The sequence below is a fragment of the Perissodus microlepis genome, chromosome 23, assembly GCF_051167445.1.
Source record: "Perissodus microlepis isolate ML-2025 ecotype Zambia chromosome 23, ASM5116744v1, whole genome shotgun sequence".
NCBI lineage: Eukaryota > Metazoa > Chordata > Actinopteri > Cichliformes > Cichlidae > Perissodus > Perissodus microlepis.
In genome coordinates this window covers 8,372,021-8,389,802 of record NC_140482.1, presented here as the reverse complement: position 1 = coordinate 8,389,802, position 17,782 = coordinate 8,372,021, and the positions used below count along the sequence as shown (strand labels likewise).

At 41.4% G+C, this 17,782-nt stretch overlaps 1 protein-coding gene across 2 annotated transcripts in view; it reads right to left on the bottom strand.

Annotated features, from left to right (window-relative positions):
* Positions 1 to 17,782, bottom strand: part of LOC146360919 (E3 ubiquitin-protein ligase Midline-1-like) — an 87,228-nt gene that overhangs the window by 50,113 nt on the left and 19,333 nt on the right. Inside the window, exon 1 of one of the 2 annotated variants that reach the window (XM_084920523.1) lies at positions 7,353 to 7,661. The exons of the other annotated variant lie outside the window; for it this stretch is intronic. The gene's annotated coding sequence lies outside the window, so the exon portion shown is untranslated. Of the gene's footprint in view, positions 1 to 7,352; positions 7,662 to 17,782 lie in introns of those variants that run through there. 2 annotated transcript variants of the gene reach the window in all.

The window sequence follows — 17,782 nt, the reverse complement described above, 5'->3', positions numbered from 1 at the left end:
GACTGGATATTTAACAAGTTACCAACACTAGCAGTTGCCACACGCACGCACACACTCAAAGCTTTTGTCTGATTCCAGATACCCTGCCATGCTGATCCCTAATCAGCTTCCTACAATACTGGCTGTGACCAATCCCGGCCTTTCATGTTTCGAAGCGGTCAGTCACACCTAACAGGATTGGCTGGTGATAGTCTGGGATGCAGAGGCTATTAGTGATTATAATAAAGGGTGACATTTGTGAATATGGTGTGGGTGCGTGTGTGAGCCGGTGCGTGTGTGGCAGGGTCTGTCTGGGATCTCACTTGTGTGACCCAGATTGGGTACAGTGGCGCATGTGAAAATGGAGGGCGGTAGGGGGGCGGAGATTATGTTAACAACTCAAAAGCTGTTGTTGTCAAGGACAGTTTTTGTCAGGGTGAATGATCTTTACTCTCCCACCGCATGCAAACACACAAAGCTGCCTTTATCATCTATTAGTAAAGGATTTCTATCTCCTATATAACTTTTAAAACCTGGTGATCTCAACATATTGCCCATAAATTCATGCAATAAATAAATGTAAAACATTTTATGGAAAATTAATCGCAAAATTCTCACTGTGTGCCAGAACGGTTAGCGCTGTTTTAGGCTCTATCTGTGGCCAAAGGTTCAACAATAAGCATGTGTAATCAGCAGCTCTAAACACTTTGTTTCTGATTTTTTTCTACTCTCAACTCTAAATGATGTCACAGGGGTTATCCCTAATGTGGTCTGCCAATTAGAAGAAAGTTGGCTTAAAGGAAGGGGAAAGGCAGCTAAAACACTCAGAGATGAAGTGGATGACTGCGCCAAGGCTCATCATACATGAACAAGTGTCATTTTGAACTTTGAATCACGCAATGTGACTTTAGTAGAGTCCAAGAGCAAAAATACAGAGCTGAAAATGAGTGTAATAGTCATCTTTTTGAATTGGGGTAGAAAAAAACACCCTACACTTAGCTGGAAGCAAAACGTCACACTTTTCTGACACCTTTTGATAATCACACATCACAATAGTGCTAGCTTGAATTCAAACTGTAATAGAATTCACCGCAGCAACAGTTCAGTTAAGTGCCATTTACTGTCCGATCCTTAAAAGCTGATGCACTTCAACGTTACTTCTGGTTCACTTTTCAAACTGTACAGTAAGATCCTCAGTTGGCTATTTGCCATAAGACTGACTGCAGAAAAGAGAGCACTCACTGAACCCTCATATGCTGCATTTCCGGACACTACAGGTTTAGTTAATGTCTCCTTCCATGAGCACAATTATTCTATAATGCCTTAATGCTGCCTCAAAATGTGTGCTTTGGATCCCCTAGTGGAGATGAAAGTGATTAAATTGTGGTTATGCCCTGAAGTGCTAAATTATCATAGCAACTTTGATTGGATAATGAAATGTTTTCGATGTGAAAATGGCCCCAGAGAGCTGGTAAAGATTAGGTAAGCCAGTGTTTGCATGCATGAACAGAGCACTAGTGGGATAAACACCACTCATGCAGCATTTGCATGACTCATGCAGTGTAGCATGCAAAAAGATCTTGTTTTCGGGAACTATTCAGGGCAATTAAGATTACTGATGCAAAATATCCTTCTTATCAAGTTACATTTACATGTTATTAAGGCTTTCCTACATAAAACAATGAATATCTTATAGTTGTGCACAGATTTCTCTGTCGAAAAACTCAGATTTTCTTTTGTGTTTGAAGATTTTTAACTTGTTGGAAATTAGGATTTCATCTTGTTGAGAATTTGTTAAGTTGTGGTCAAGCAGTCACCTTGGACATCTGCTTCTTCAAGAAAAAGCTGATTACTTCTATATAAACTCCGTTTAACCTGCCTGAAATGCCTAAATGACCCTGTTCCACAGGGCACCTTGTGTCATGACACAAGAGATGTGGAATATGCTAACAATTATACTAGATTTTTAATACAAGGCTTCAAGTCATCTGTGTTTATGTTGAACTGGAAGGTTAGGAATGTCAAAAAGCATGATGGTATTCAACCTATCCAAGACCTCAAGAATGATGGATATTCCAAACACATCTGCCGAGCCGCAGCTGATTGAGTAAGTCCCTTGATGCGTATCAAATGTCCGCAATGTTTTTTCAGAACCGAACACCCCAACCTGACACCTGTGAAGGGGTGTTTTTTCAGGCAGCATGCTGAGAGGATCACTGATTTTGCCTTCCATTAGTAAAGCTGAAACTTCATGTTACATAAACAATTTAAAAGCAGTGCTGATCTTTGGGATCTTCATTTTTGTTTTAATACTCTGAGAAAATATGACCTAATTGAGGATGGCTCCAAAAGTTAATTCATGCTGCCCACATAAGACAAAGACTCCAACCTACCAAGACTCTAATGCATACCCAAGAGTGAGTTGATGGATGTCAGTTGAAGTGACAAAATTATAAAGACATTTTAAGAAAAAAAATTTAAACAGAAAATGTAGCAAGTTTACAAAGACTGAAAGCAGCATTTAGAACTTGGGAGAGGTTAACTCAAGGCATTCAGATTTTTAATGCTTTGCAGAAATCATTGTGTGCCAACAAAGGCAACTGTACCTGATTGCTGTCTGCTAGCTTTACCTCCTGCTAACCTGAGTCGCTGAACTGGACTTCTGAACACGCTTAGCATTTTGAATACAATGATGTGACAAACTATATTGTTTTCTATGTTGCTAAACCAGAAAGTCTGCTTGAATTTTGGTGTAGCATATTAAATATGTTACTTAGCACTGATTAGTAGTTATCTTTAAAGCTTGCTAATCAAACTGCTTAGCATTAGCTATTAATGTGATAACTTCTGGTTCCAGAAAGCCAAGATGGCAACAACTATGATGCTAGAATAATTAGAAATCCATAGGCGACAATATCAGTGAGTGTAGTCACATGGCTATGTCCATCTTTTACAGTCTATGGATTGAGTTTAGGTTTTGTGTTTTTATTATTTTATGGTGAAATAGTCAAAGGTTCTTAGCCGATAATATGTGGAATCAAATGACCCAAAAAGCAAAACAATGCCATTAACAATGTGCAAAGAGACTTACAGAAATTGAGCTGATTTGTTTAAGGATGCTAGATTAAATCTTTAGATTTTATCCGTAAAATTTCAGGCTGTTTTTATCATAAATTTGACCACGCTAACATCACTCTGCTCCATACTACCGGCCGACTCTTATCAGTATATTTTTTAGTTATGATTTCCAAAAATCACCAGGCAATACAACAACTACTTGTTCAGCGGGGAAGCATCATGCAGAATGTGTGGCCGCTCATTAATTTAGTCAGAGAAGCAAAACTGTCATTTACATTTAGCGAACGAGACAAGGATTTAGATGTTGAAGAAGAGTTCGACGTCAATTATTTATTTATTTATTTTCATTTTTCTTCTTCCATTTCTCTGTGTTTCTGTTCAGAGATTCAGTATCACAGGTTTTACTGACCATATTGCCACATTAGTGGAAAGTTATTTGCAGTGCTGGGTCACTGCATCGTGGTATAATCCTCCACTCAACCTTTTAGTATAAACATGAATTATTTCGACTGCAGATCAGACAAAAAGGCTACACTTCAGCCTCCATTAAGTAGAACAAACTGTGTTATAGCCTGATAGTCGTACAAGCATTGTCAATTTCATATTTATATAGTTAAAATGTTGAAACTTGTCTAATACCACACTGCAGCACACTGTTGAGGCTCCTGACAACTTTAAAATAAAAAGTTTGAGGAACCACTTATCCTCTCCACAGGACTGCACAAGCTGCCAACTCTCACTGAACCGATTGTGCTCATTGTCACCGTTTCTGATGTTTCCATAGCAACATTGCACTCTCATCTTATCCAGTGGGTGATTAAAGAACGCACTGGGGTGGATAAAATGAACTGATCTGGAGTGGAAATAGAGTGAGAATGAGAGAGAGAGAGAGAGAGAGAAAGGAATCCAGTATGTCTTGTCCCTTTTGAAGCGTGTTTAGATAGCAATTAGCAGTTCACCCCTCGAGCGTCTGAAGTAGGCAACTGCTGACGCTTTGAAGATCAAATTAACCAATTACGGGCAGATAAGACTCTCAGGAGTTCTACCTCCCCGTTTTATCATGGATACTACATGCTTGTGAGATAACAGAATATTTTGGGGGTAGCACTGCTGTCTGCTTGTCACGGCATTAGCCACCAAAGTTTTTCTGGAATACATTTTTTTCTTGTGGTCAAAGCGTTATTGTACTTTCTTTGAAGCTAGGTCCATAATCGGTACCTGTACCTGCAGCATGCCCCCACTTTGGAGAAACTAAGTAGTGTGCTGCTTTATACACTGTTGCTAGCAAAGCCTATTTTAGCACTAACAAAATAACAGCAACCTAACCACCAAAATCAATATCCTAATTGTACTTTTGCAGTGCTTTACCTTAGAGTCCGATCATTCAAGAATTTTAGAGATCCTCATTAACTGGTGCCATGATTGGTTAGACTTTTTATCAGATTTAAATGGACTTAGTGACACGACTCCTAGTGAAGACACATGCAAAGTACAGCGGTCTTGAGTTTTGGTGATATTGATTAGTCTGACACTTGCAGTAATTAGCAGATACAGTATCTGTCTGTGCATTGCAATCAACAGTTTATGGATACAGCTGGCTAACCACGCTTGCAAGCATTAGTTGATAATTGAGCACATTACACTCTTGTCCAAATATGCTAACTTCAGGCTAAATAAAAGAAAACAACATGGAAACAGCCAAAAATGTTAAATTTGAGGAACTTTGACGAACTCTGATGTCAAACACTGACTTTGGGCTCCAGAGTGGTTAGGCTACGAGTGGAAAACTGATGTAACCAAACAGCTTCAGAAAAGGTAAAGTCTAAAACAAAAGTAAAATAGTTTTAAAAAAAAACAAACATGTTTCCTAACTTGAGGCCCCAGCTACCTCAGGAGAAGACAACATAAAATTTTAAGAGGAGATGGGGTTTGTGATTAAAAATGACTGTTGAGCTGGAAGTGAGAGCATGTTATGAGAATACTAAAGTCAAAGCTGTAGTTGATCAGCAACCAGTGTTCTGGAAGAAAAAATAAGTTATTTTTTGTCGAGGGCGTTTCTGAAGAGGTTGGCTTCAGTACCTCATCAGAAAGGACTGCCGTACAGCGAGGTAAAACGGTGACACAACTTACCCTACATTTTCTTCATCTGTGGGTCTCGGATTACAATATATTTGGCTTCCAACTCTGTCAATAGCAGCACATTGCTTATCTTGCAGTCCATTAATGCTTCCTGCTTCTCAAAACTAGAGGCTACACTGTCTATAAATACCTCACACAGCTCTTCTTCAAAGAAACCAAGCCATCCGTTTTACATCAGCAACGCTCAAAGTTTAAGAGTGCACCTTATCCCTGAGTCAAGTTTACATAAACTGACAGATGTGCTCCAAGAAGGAAAACAAATGGAAAAAAATCTGCATTTGCTATATTTGTCTACATAGTTCCCACGCTCAGTCTTCATTCACGGGAGAGAAAGGGGGGTTTGAAACCTAAGATGCTTCAGTCAAGCCTGCCCAGGCTGACAATGTCTCAATGAAACATGTCGGGGGGAAACAGGAAAAGAAACCATAACAATGCTATTGTTGCTATATTGGTCGGCAAAGTGACAGCTAAGGACCAAGTACAGAGGGTCTTTTTGTTTTTCCTAGTCTATTCATGTCAATGCAGACTTTGAATATGGCAACTTATGGTGAGCACATTTAGTACTGCTATATTTGGATGGATTGGATAATTTCACTTCCATATGACTTCTATAGACAGTTAAAATTAATGGTGAACAGTCTCTGTGAAAAGTGCTACACAAGCCGAAAACTAAGTGTTTTCAGACAAGTTGGCATCTTCCAAACAAACTATGGACAACTGTGGTAATCTGCTGGTGACCAAACTTTGACCTGTACGGATCAAAATACGTGGGTTTATAAATCATAGCAATCATAAACTATTTACTTTTTTCCCCACCAAAAAGTTCTATTTTATGAAGACTATATGGTTAGGGGTTAGGGTTACTTTACATCAGACCTCATGAAGTTAAAGCCATTTCCAACTTCAACATAAACTATCACTAAAAGTGAGCAGCACCTACTTCTATTTAATGCATTTGATTGCTTACTTAAGGCCTCAAGTTAGGCTACAGTGACCTCCCCTTCCTCAAGTTCTCCACTGTCTCGCAGATCAAACACAGAAACCTGGATTTCCTTGATCTCGCTGAGCCACCGCAGGTGAGAAAAAGCACTCGCAGCCCTGAGCCCGTGTTATCCAGCTGTCACCCACATGATTCAGCACGCACAAGATGCATGCACGCTCTCACACACATGCACTGATGTGTACTTAACACGGCTCAGCACAGAGAAATTCAATAACTTGACCTCTGGGAGGCTTAAAAACACAGAATGAGCGACTTGTGCGGATGTGAACAACGTGTAGAGCATGTAGTGCAGCTAACCTGTATACGAAGGTGTTTTATCCTATCTGCACATACAGGGCTTTCAAATGAGGAGGAAGGAATTGGGGAGGACAGTACAGATAAACATCTCCCCTTTCAAATTAACGCTGTCAAACTCCCTGCACACTTTAGTGGAAAGCAGACAAAACATTTGGGACCTCTGAAGCTGCTCTTACACACTCAAGTACTCAAGTACGAGCGCACTTTTAACCATCCTTCAAGGCACTGTCTCCTGTCTCCTTTATGTGTGCCGGTGCTTCAAGCAACCACCAAAATATCCAGTGGCTCTTTGAATTTGGGTCACAAAAAGCCAGACTCACATGCTACGTAACAATGCCCACACACAGACTTTTTTGGTAAGCTGCCAAAGTTTTACAGCTAATACCTGTCGACCTCTTAAAGTGGGATCAGCTGATTTGCTCGTGTCTGTGGAAGCTGCCACACTTCAGGGAGGACCATGAGCCCAAATTAAAAGCTGAAGTTCTTCAGAACTCCTCGCTATAAATGTCTGTCCAGCAACTGTTTCTTCACAAGTTTCTTTTCAACCACCATACAGACTGGCTCCACACTACTCGCTGGCTCAGTCCTGAAGCCACCGCTCTGTCATTATCATTCCAGCAATGCTGGCACTGAATGCTTCCACTCCTTATTTCCACTGAGAATACAGTCTGATCTGAGATGGAGGGTGAAAGTATGCGGGAATCCCCCAGGGACTGGGAGACTTAAGTAAACTACTCTAAGAAGAACTCCCTCTGAGACAGCCCACACCTCCCACACCTCCATACAGTAAGCACACAAACATACAAAAAAAAAAAATATACAAATCAAACTCCCCTCTCTTCTTCCTGTTCCTTACCTTCCACATGATTAAAATCCCATCATCCACAAACAAAAGTGAAAAAGAGAGGAAGAGAGAGAGAAGTAGGAGAGGGGGGGGGGGGGGGATGTCAGCTATCTTTGGCTCTCTCTCTCCTCTGTGGGATGCAGAAACAGCAGCGGCGGCAGTGGCAAAAGCAGCAGCGAGCAGCAAACTTGGGAGTCAGAGAGGATGTGGATGTGTCTCCGTGGCTGTGTCATCACCTCTCATGACATGTTTCCTCCCCTGCCTGTGTAAGCCTTTCCATCCTGACCCGGCACAGAGAAAGAGAGAGAGAGAGAGAGACGGGACAAAGTAGTGTACCGCCCCCCTCTCTTTATCCCCTCCTCCTCTGTCCATTCCTCCCTTTCTGTTTCCCTGTATTCAAATCTGCCAGCGAGCTGCTCTGTCTCAAAGTAGGCCAATCACTGAACTGCTCGGGGGTGGAGTCAGGGCCCGCTCTGTGTGCAAGTGTCCTTGCAGTCATACAAACAGACATTGGGTGTGCATGTCTACTTATCCTTGCTGCAATATGCTTTGCATGCAAATTCATATTCCAAGTGTGATGAGCACAAAAAAAAAACATCCCATAGTTCTCAAGAGTGGATTTTCAAATAATTGCTTAGTCTCAGATGCAATAATCGAACAAATAAAAAGACTCCAGATTATTTTGCTGGGTTTATGTTTTCGTCTTGCAAATATTTACTGCATCTCTCAGTCACTTCAAGTGCCCTCTAAATGGCCAAACCTCCGGGAGTGAAAAATGAAGCCAGTAACAGCAGCTCCAAGAGTGGTTACTTGAGCCTGAAACGCTAGAAAAGAGAAAGTCCCCACAGGCTCTCATGTTAAAATGCCCAACTTCATAGCATTAAAATACACGCTTACAGATACACGAAGCATTTGGGGTGTTTATGGATACTTTCCCCTTTCGTAACAGCCTTATAGTAGACACATTTTTTTCATAACTTCTCCTGTTGGATATTTTTAAGGCTAAAAGCTAGAGGTAGGGCTTTTTGATTGGCATAGATGATAACTATAATACTTTTAATCATGAGAGATATGGCTTGCTTATGTGGCACAGATTGTCCAAGAAGTTTCAGGTCTATTCTTGGTATATTAAAGTGCAGCATCATATTAGCCCATAGCTTTGCACCAGTTAGTGCTTCCAGCACATACAGATTATGCAGCTTGTTAATTGAGCTAGCTTATATTTACACCCCAGTCACTCAGGCCAAGATTGTTGCCCCAGTTGGCAACTGGCTGCCAACCACCATTTGGTATAGAAAAAAAAACTTCCTGAGTGTTTGCTGTAGGCAGCTGGAACCCTGAAGCCGATCACTAAAGTCTGAGTCATCCAGGTTTAGAGTCCATCAGTGACTGCCCGATAGCCTCCTGTCACTGGAAAAAATCTATATTTCGCAAGTAGTTGGCAAATGGTTGCTGGAGGTTGGTAGGTGAAATTGTTTGCCAAGCTTGTTTGTTTACAGTGCCTGGTGAACCAAACTTCAGATTGCCACAGTTGTCCATAGTTTGTCTGAAGATGCCTACTTGTCTGCAAACACTTGCCAACTGCTAGTAAAGTGGTAGTAAAGTAGTTTTCAGTTTGCATAGCATTTTTCACAGTTGCAGCATTAACTTTTGCTTTAAAGGCATCACAACCCTTTCATAGTTTCAGGTATTGTTTGGTAGTTAAGCATAATGGGGGACATAAAAACTGTTGTAAAAAACATTGCTAAGATTACATTTCTGATTATAGCTAATTTGTTTGGAGATTTGCAATGCAAAGTCAGTTCTTCAAATGCATCTGCACAGGTAGCATGCTAACACGAAGGAAGCCAAGAATCCAGAGCCCGAACTTAAACTGGTCCACAAATCACGTGTTGAGCTGTCAGGATTTAAGGCTCCATTTTCTAACTGCGCATGTTTCTAAAGACGAATCACTGTATTGATCGGTTACACTGGTGCCAGTACTGAAAGAAAGACCTGATGTGTGTCCTCATCAGGATAGGGATTTGTGTTGATGTGTAGGCCTACAGCTTTTACATTATTCACTTCAAAATAATAATATGTGTGTCTGACTTTTGTTGAATAAAAGTTACATAAAACTGAATTGCTTGAAATACAAGTGCAGCACGAAGATGAGGAAATCTCTTATTACATATTACATACTGACACTAGGTTTATCATCGTTGTGGTCAATGACCCCTAAAGACACCAGTTGAATTTGACATTTAACTTTAATTTATACCAGCTGTGCTACAGTTAATAGCAGTTAGTGAGGAAGAACATTGTTTATGCTAGGGAGCTTAAAACCACAGATTAGTATAAATGCTGTGACCGTGATTTGTTATTTACTAGGAGAACAACAAGCATAGTGGAAGCTGTACTAAAGGCGAATGACATCAACAGCAGTTCAAAGTAAGAACACTTCAACAAATATGTTAAATATTTGTCAAATGAAGTTCTCTTTGTATTGGAGATGAGTAAAATCCACTACACATGAGACACCTGTGTATTACCTTCCATCTGTCCACCCATGACACGTCCTCAGCACAAATTCACCCTCTGTAATTTATTTAAATGCCTCCCCGATGTCCCGATGTCGCTCCCTCTCTCCCTCCACCTTGAAACCTCAGCTGTTTTGGCTGCTCCCCATAAAAACAATCTCCTTTTTTTCCCTTTTTTTTTAACACAGCCCACAAGGAAAGCAGCTTAAATTAATCTCCGAGATGCAAGTCAGTCGCACACACAGCCCACGCTGGCCTGTCATTATTGCAATCTTTGATCCAGAATCTTCAGCTGCTTGGAAAGTCTACCTGTCTGAAATGCAGTGGACAGTTCACTTTGAGAAAGCGATTATGTGTGAGAAATGGCAGAAAGTCTGAATCAAAACCATTTTTAAGAAGTCTACAGTTTATGTTTTAAAAAAAACTTGATAGCAAGCAGCTCATTGCTAGCTTATCTGAAATAATCCCTAACATTTTGCCCTAGAGAAGTGACTCCTCTAGTTTTTGAGTGTAGAACATGGTTCCTGCTCTTGCAGTGGATTGTGGGTTTAACTCTATCTTACATGCTTGTATGTTTTGGCGTGAAAATATGTTGAATATGCCAGATAAACCTGTTTGTTTGGGTCTGGTAAGTCCCAAACAGCATGCCTAAAACTGTCAATGCTTGGCATTTCGTTTCACTGGCGCGTTTAACAGATTCCTATTAGATAAAGTGTTTTTGGAGTTCCTATAAGGTCATTTAGAACCAAAGTGGTAAAATACGCTTAAAGTGGGAAAGTATGGCATGCTTAGTGAATTTTTTAAACATCAGGGAACATTTTCATATTCCAAACCCTAGACTAAGTTCACTAAAGTGTATGTGTATGCTCAGTGTGTGTGTGTGTGTGTGTGTGTGTGTGTGTGTGCTGCGGTTGCAGGATTCTGGTGTGTATTTCTGGCGGTTGGAGTGGGATCAGTCGAGGTGAGGCTGCTGCTAAAGAATGCTCTTTTGGAAAAGGACAAGGAAAGAGTTTCCATCTCGGGTCAGTTGCCGGCAAGAGAGCAAGACCACTCACTTTCTGAACACTCTTTACCAGGCCGGTAAGATGTGAAGTGTTCCCTCGCTATGTGAAGAAGGAAAAGTAAAAGCACATGCAGTTAGTAAAAAAAAAGAAATGTCAAAGGAAAAATATGACCCTACGATCTAAGAACTAAGAATAAACATGAGTTGACTGGTGAAATTGGAAAATATGTCTCGCTAAAGGTTGGACTTTCAGGAGTGCCTTTTTTAAGTCTCAGATATTAGCTTCACAGAGATGGCAAGCATAGTCAGCTATGCTAAGTAACATACAAACACATTAATCGAATTTCTTTCTGCTGGTTAGTGTGATAGAGTGTGATACAATTACAGTGTGATGTAATTGTAGCAAAATTCTTAAAAAGCACACCTAATAATGAAAACTATAAGAACTTATACATTTTAAGATAGCTAGTTACAAAAGTATCCTGCTGGTACCACTGAGGAAACTAGCTATACACATACCAAAGCTGTATTCTTAAGTAGACGTTTAAGTTTGATTGGGACTTCTATGGAAAATCTGGGTCCTAACTTACGTCGTAACCTGAAACTCCTTTTAGTCCTACACCATAACCTTCCACGCCACTCAAGTCACTGCCGGCTGCATCAACCCAGCGTGTAGTTACATTTCTCAGGAGGTGCACGTCAGGTTACATATAAGGTTACGGTGTAGGGTTAAAAGGAGTTTCCGCTCCTGATGGACGTTGCAATGTAGATTTCCTGCTGAAGCATAAATAACAGAAAACTCTGTTTCTGCTCTAAAGTTGGGCCTTTTAACATTTGAGGATTGACATATTTTCAGAGTCAGACTCAAGTGGCCATTTCAGGAACTGCAGTTTTTCACAATCAGCATAACGTCAGTAAACTTGTGTACGATCGCCAGTTCCTGTTGGAATTACGAACATCGACCAGTTCTCAAGCAGTAAATTCATCAGACCATATCTTTGTGATGCTAATACTTGCATATAGGCCCCTACTGATCAGAGAAAAACTCTTTGTGAGGAAGGTAAGAGTTTGGTCTGAGGGATTAATAGAAGTCTAACAGAACTGCTTTGAATCCACACAGACATGTTCTGAGCTGCTGCCACTGATAATCAGCACACGAATGTGCAGGAGTATGCTACATCTGTATCTGCCTACATCCAGAAATGCACAGAGGACCTCTGTGTCATAAAGAACATCCCCACTAAGGCCAATGAAAAACCATGGATGATGCAGGAAGTACATGAAAAACTAAAAGTACAGAATGAACCAAGCTCAACTGTCTACAGAGGATGCCATTTCCTCTGCTTTCCACCGGAGCTTGGCACTTGTGGAGGAGAAGTCATGTATGAATGCTGCTTGTTGACTTCAGCTCAGCATTCAATACGGTCAGCAGATTGTCAACAAACCAACACCCGAGGGTATCTGCACCCCCATGTGTAACTGGCTGCTGGACTTCCTCACCAACAGACCTCAGTCAGTAAAAGTGGGAAACACCATCTCCCTCTCCATTAGCTCGCCTCAGGGCTCTGTTCTGAGCCCACTGCTGTTCACGCTGCTGACATATGACTACAGCGCTGCATCTGCTTCTAATCACATCATCAAGTATGTAGATGAAACAACAGTGGTAGGTCTCATTAGGAACAGCAATGACCTGTCCTATAGAGAGGAGGTGAAGCGATTGGTGGACTGGTGCAGTGTTAATAGTCTGTTCCTGAACGCTGAACATTAAGAGGACCAAGGAGATTATCATCGACTTCAGGAAAAAACAGCCCAGTCATTCCACACTTGTCCTTGACAACAGTGCTGTGGAGGTAGTCAAAAGCATCAAGCTTTTGGGGGTAGAGATAACTGACAACTTGGACTGATCATTTTATACAGGATCAGTAGTTAAACGGACTCAGCAGCGTCTGTACTTCCTGCTCCTGGATGAGGAGAGCATACCTTCGCCCTCCCATCCTCTCCACTTTCTACCGTGTCACTGTTGAGATCGTGCTGACCAGCTGTACCTCCATCTGGTTTGGCAGCTCCAGGGTCCCAGAGAAGAAGTCGTTACAGAGAGTGGTGAGAATTGCTGAAAAGATCAGTGGGACTTCTCTTCCATCCATCCAGGATATCCCACACAGACGCTGTCTCAGCAGAGCCCGTAACACCATCCCTACTATTCAAACTGCCATTATTCATTTGACTGATGTTAATCACCAGTCTATTTTGCCATCTGACTATATTTTGTTCTATTGTTTTGCGTGAAAAGCTTCTACCTATTTCTTTAAAAATTGCTGCCTATTTTTGAACTTACCATTTATTCAGTTTTCTGTACCACTAAAGTGAGAGTTTGCTTTCCTTTGAAACAAAGTTTTGTCTTTGAGCTTGCACAGACTCAAAATGTTTTATTCCACTGATGCAACACTGTAGACATGGATACTGTATTGTGTTGCATTGACAGGTCATCTGTTACTTTTTTTTCCCCTTGGAAGTTATCCAACAGCACTCTTTGGAATTAAAACATGAACACGAGGACTCTTCATTCAAGTCTCTCAGCACACACAGTAGCTAAAGCTTTGTCAAGCATGGTCTGCTGTAAAGCAGCGTGACTGTTTTTCACTTTGAACTATATATCCCTGTGATGCCCCTGGTGGTATTGTGATTGTGCTTCAAATGTCATTGTGGAAAAAGACAAAGGGGTGCTGAGTATTAGAATAATAATGGCTTCATTTGATAACTTTTAAAGCAAGAAATAAAGGAAAAATATTTTTTTCTTCTTTTTTTTTTTAGTAAAAACACAAAATCTTCCATTCTGTTCAGAAATGTCATTTCCGTGAAGATGTTTTGACACACACATAGAAACACAGATGTATTCACAAACCGGAGAGACCGAGAAAGTTTGACTCTGTTTGTATTCAAGGCTGCGGTTTTGTTTGTACCCAGAGAGCTTTTTTTTATCATCAGCTGTAAGAAAACATGAGACAGATAATAAAGTTAGTGACGGTAAAAGCTTTTCTATGGAAACCCAAAGCACTATTTCCAAGCTTGATTTTTATCGTCTGCTTTATGAAGGCTGCTCCATCTTTTGGTAAAATATAGGGCCTGTACTCTTGCCTTTTCATTTTCAAGTGTCCCATGACGACTCTCAATTTGGGAAAGGTTGGCCTCCGCTCAGAATTTAAAGAGGCTTTACTTTCAACTACCAGGAATGAGCGGAATGCAGAGGGGTCTGTCTCCTCTCTCGGACCATTACAGGGATAAAAGACGACAGGGTTATGACCAAGACCTTTGCAGAGGGCAGCAACGCCATGGGTAGCCTGGGATTTGTAGGATTTACCTCACATGTGTGCACTTCAAGGTATTTAAATAGACCCTGGTCAACATCCTGGGTGAACGATATGCAAAAAGACAAATTCTGTAGAGTATCCAACAATGCAAATCCTTTCAAACCCACCAATCCGTACTAAAAAAACATCAGATCCATCTGCATATTATCTTCCAGAGGCACCTTTACGACTTGGATGGAGAGCATCTTAAAACCTCCCCTCTTCACTGATTGTTATCTTTAACAGTATTTACTGTATGACTCATATGAAGCTTGGGAGATATTCTGTATAGGCCTTCTTATGTTTGCTCTTAAGTGCAGACCTTCTTGTATAAGACCAAAAGAAAACACAGGGCCATCTTTGTAGTTGCAGTAAAAGCCCTTTTGGAAAATGCCAAACAGATTTCCCCTCAAGCTGACCTTTGGCCCTTTTTTTAAGAGCAAGTTCACATGCGGTCAGCAGAGGACTGGTTTTAATCAGGAAGTCGAAGACATACAGCTGGTACCAGCTGAGACATTGTCTGCTTTGAAGCGCAGTTTGGGATTTAAGAGGGTGTAAAGTAGGAATGAAGTTGCATTTTGGTTGTGCTCCTTTATGTGTTTTGTTAAGGAGATACTCTTGTGGAGCCTGGAAGCTATCTGTCTCTGTCAAGTGACCTCAGTAAATAAAGTGATCTAATCTGTGAGAAACTAATACACAGAAAAGCCTCGAAAAACAGACATTAGGAAGGGAGCAACCAGGGACAAGAGGCAAGACAGACAGATTAAGAGATAAAAAGGGGGGGGGAGTGCAGGAGATAAAGAAATCAACTAAGTGCAAGGTCTCTCTTTTCTCAGATGTAGCTATATTTGTATGCAGACGAGGAAATAAACTAAAGGGGGAAAAAGAAGAAGAGAAATTGAAAATAAAATGACTATAGATCAAGAGTAACCTTTCTGTGGCAGCAAAGAGTAGTTCCAATAACAAACAAATCAGATGTGGGGCCTCAATTTGCTCTGTTAGTACACTCCATGTAGTGCACACTATTTTTAAATAAATTATATTGCATATTATGTGAGTTTGTCTCTAATCGAAGACAGTGAGTTGTCTTAGTTTTAGGCATGGCAGCAGTAGCATTTGCGAAACATACCTATCACCCAGCATTCACTTACAAGCAATTCAACTTGTGCATCATCTGATGACACATAATACAAGTTTACACTGAAGGACACACTTACAAATAAATTTGAGACACCTAGTATTTCAGTGTAATGTCGCTGTTATAGTAGCTAGTGATGAAATAAGAAACAGCAAATAAGGCAGTGGCTAGCAATGACTCCTGTCATCATAAATGTTGAATACAAGCTCCCTGTTTTCGTAGAAGTAGACACATTTTTATTAAAATAGAAAAGTAAATGGCTGTTGATCAAGAGTAACTTTTCTTTAGCAGCTAAGAATAGTTACAATAAAAAACTAATTTGACCCTACACCTGGTATTTCAATGAAACGCTGCTGCTAGCTAGTGACCAAACTCAGTGATAGCTTGCTATGCAATGGCTAGCTAAAACTGCTGTTATCCTATGCTCTTCTACTGGAACAGCAATGTTATTCAGGTAACCTGTTAGAGGATGTTCAGATGGTGAAGGTTTTATTCCAAGAAAATATCCTCCACGCCATGACATCACCACCACCAGCCTGAACCACTGACATAAGGTGGCTCCACGCTTTCATGTTATGCATGCCAGACTCTGACCATACCATCTGAGAGTCATCAGATCAGGGTTCTAACCATCTATAGTCCAATTTTGGTGAGACAGTGTGACTTGTAGCCTTTTTTTTATGTTCTTCACTGACATGTGCCTCCTGGTGTGCTCTTCTGCTTAAAGGTTTGATATCTTGTGAACCATTTAGAGATGCTCTTCTGCATACCTGGGTTGTAACAAGTTACTGTTGCCTTCTTATCACCTCAATGCAGTCTGGCCATTCTCCCCTGACCTTTGGCATCAAGAAGGCATTTTCCCCAGAGAAGTGCTGCTCATTGGATACTGTCTCTTTTTCAGACCATTCTCTGTAAACCCTAGAGATTTTGGTTGTGTGGAAAAAGTCCGGAAGATCAACATTTTCTGAAATACACTTATAAAATGTGTTCAATGTGCAGCCCATTGTGTTGGATTGTCAATGCAACCCTCTTCTCCCACTCTTCACATACTGATAGCAACACCGCAGGAGAAATGCCAGCACAGGCGACCCAGGTGCTGCACATCTCGTATCTTCACACCATAGACAATTGCCTTCAGATGACCCCAAAGATAAAAGTCTAAGGGGGTCAGATTGGGAGACCTTGGGGGCCATTCAACTGGCCCACGACGACCAATCCACTTTCCAGGAAACTGTTCATCTAGGAATGCTCGGACCTGGCAACCATAATGTGGTGGTGCACCATCTTGCTGGAAAAACTCAGGGAACGTGCCAGATTCAGTGCATAAAGAGGGAAACACATCATCATGTAGCAATTTCAAATATCCAGTGGCCTTGAGGTTTCCATTGATGAAGAATGGACCCACTATCGTACCCACTAGAGATGGCACGATACCACTTTTTTATGTCCGATACTGATATCATAAATTTGGATATCTGCCGATACCGATATGAATCCGATATAGTGTTTTTTAATCAATAAAAATGTTTTTTTAATATCTTGCTGCTTTTTGTATAAGTTCATACTCAAGTTACAAAAAAACAAACACTAAAGCTATTCTGTTATACCTAGGGATGAGTATCGAAAACCAGTTCTTGTTGAGAACCGGTTCCCACTGTTTCAATTCCTTGGAATTGTTTGCCATTTTTGCAAATGATTCCCTTATCGATTCCAGTCGCCCCGAATGACGTCACCACGTTGCGGAACGTCATTTACCTGGCAGGAAACATGGCGGCTCAAACGCTCAAAAGTTTGATTATACTTTACGAGAACGGATGACAACAGGGCAACTTGCAATACTTGCAAAGTAGATATTTCATTTAAGGGAGGAAACACTACAAATGTGCAAAAGCATTTGCTCACAAAACACGCGATAACCTTAAATGAATGTCATGTTTTTAATTGGGAGAAGGGAGCCGGAGATCGACAGACGGATTGGGGCTGCAGCTGCAGTAATGCAGACGCTGCAGCTGCAGCGAAGAGGGAGCTGAGTATAAAAGCGAAGCTCTCAATTTACCGGTCGATCTACGTCCCTACCCTCACCTATGGCCACGAGCTGTGAGTAGTGACCGAAAGAACGAGATCGTGGATACAAGCGGCAGAAATGGGCTTCCTCCGAAGGGTGGCTGGCCTCTCCCTTAGAGATAGGGTGAGAGGTTCGGCCATCCGGGAGGGGCTCAGAGTAGAGCCGCTGCTGCTCCACATCGAAAGGAGCCAGCTGAGGTGGTTCGGGCATCTGACAAGGATGCCCCCTGGGCGCCTCCTGGGTGAGGTGTTCCAGGCATGTCCCACCGGGAGGAGGCCCCGGGGCAGACCCAGGACACGCTGGAGAGATTATATCTCTCGGCTGGCCTGGGAACGCCTTGGTGTTCCCCCGGATAAGCTGGAGGAGGTGG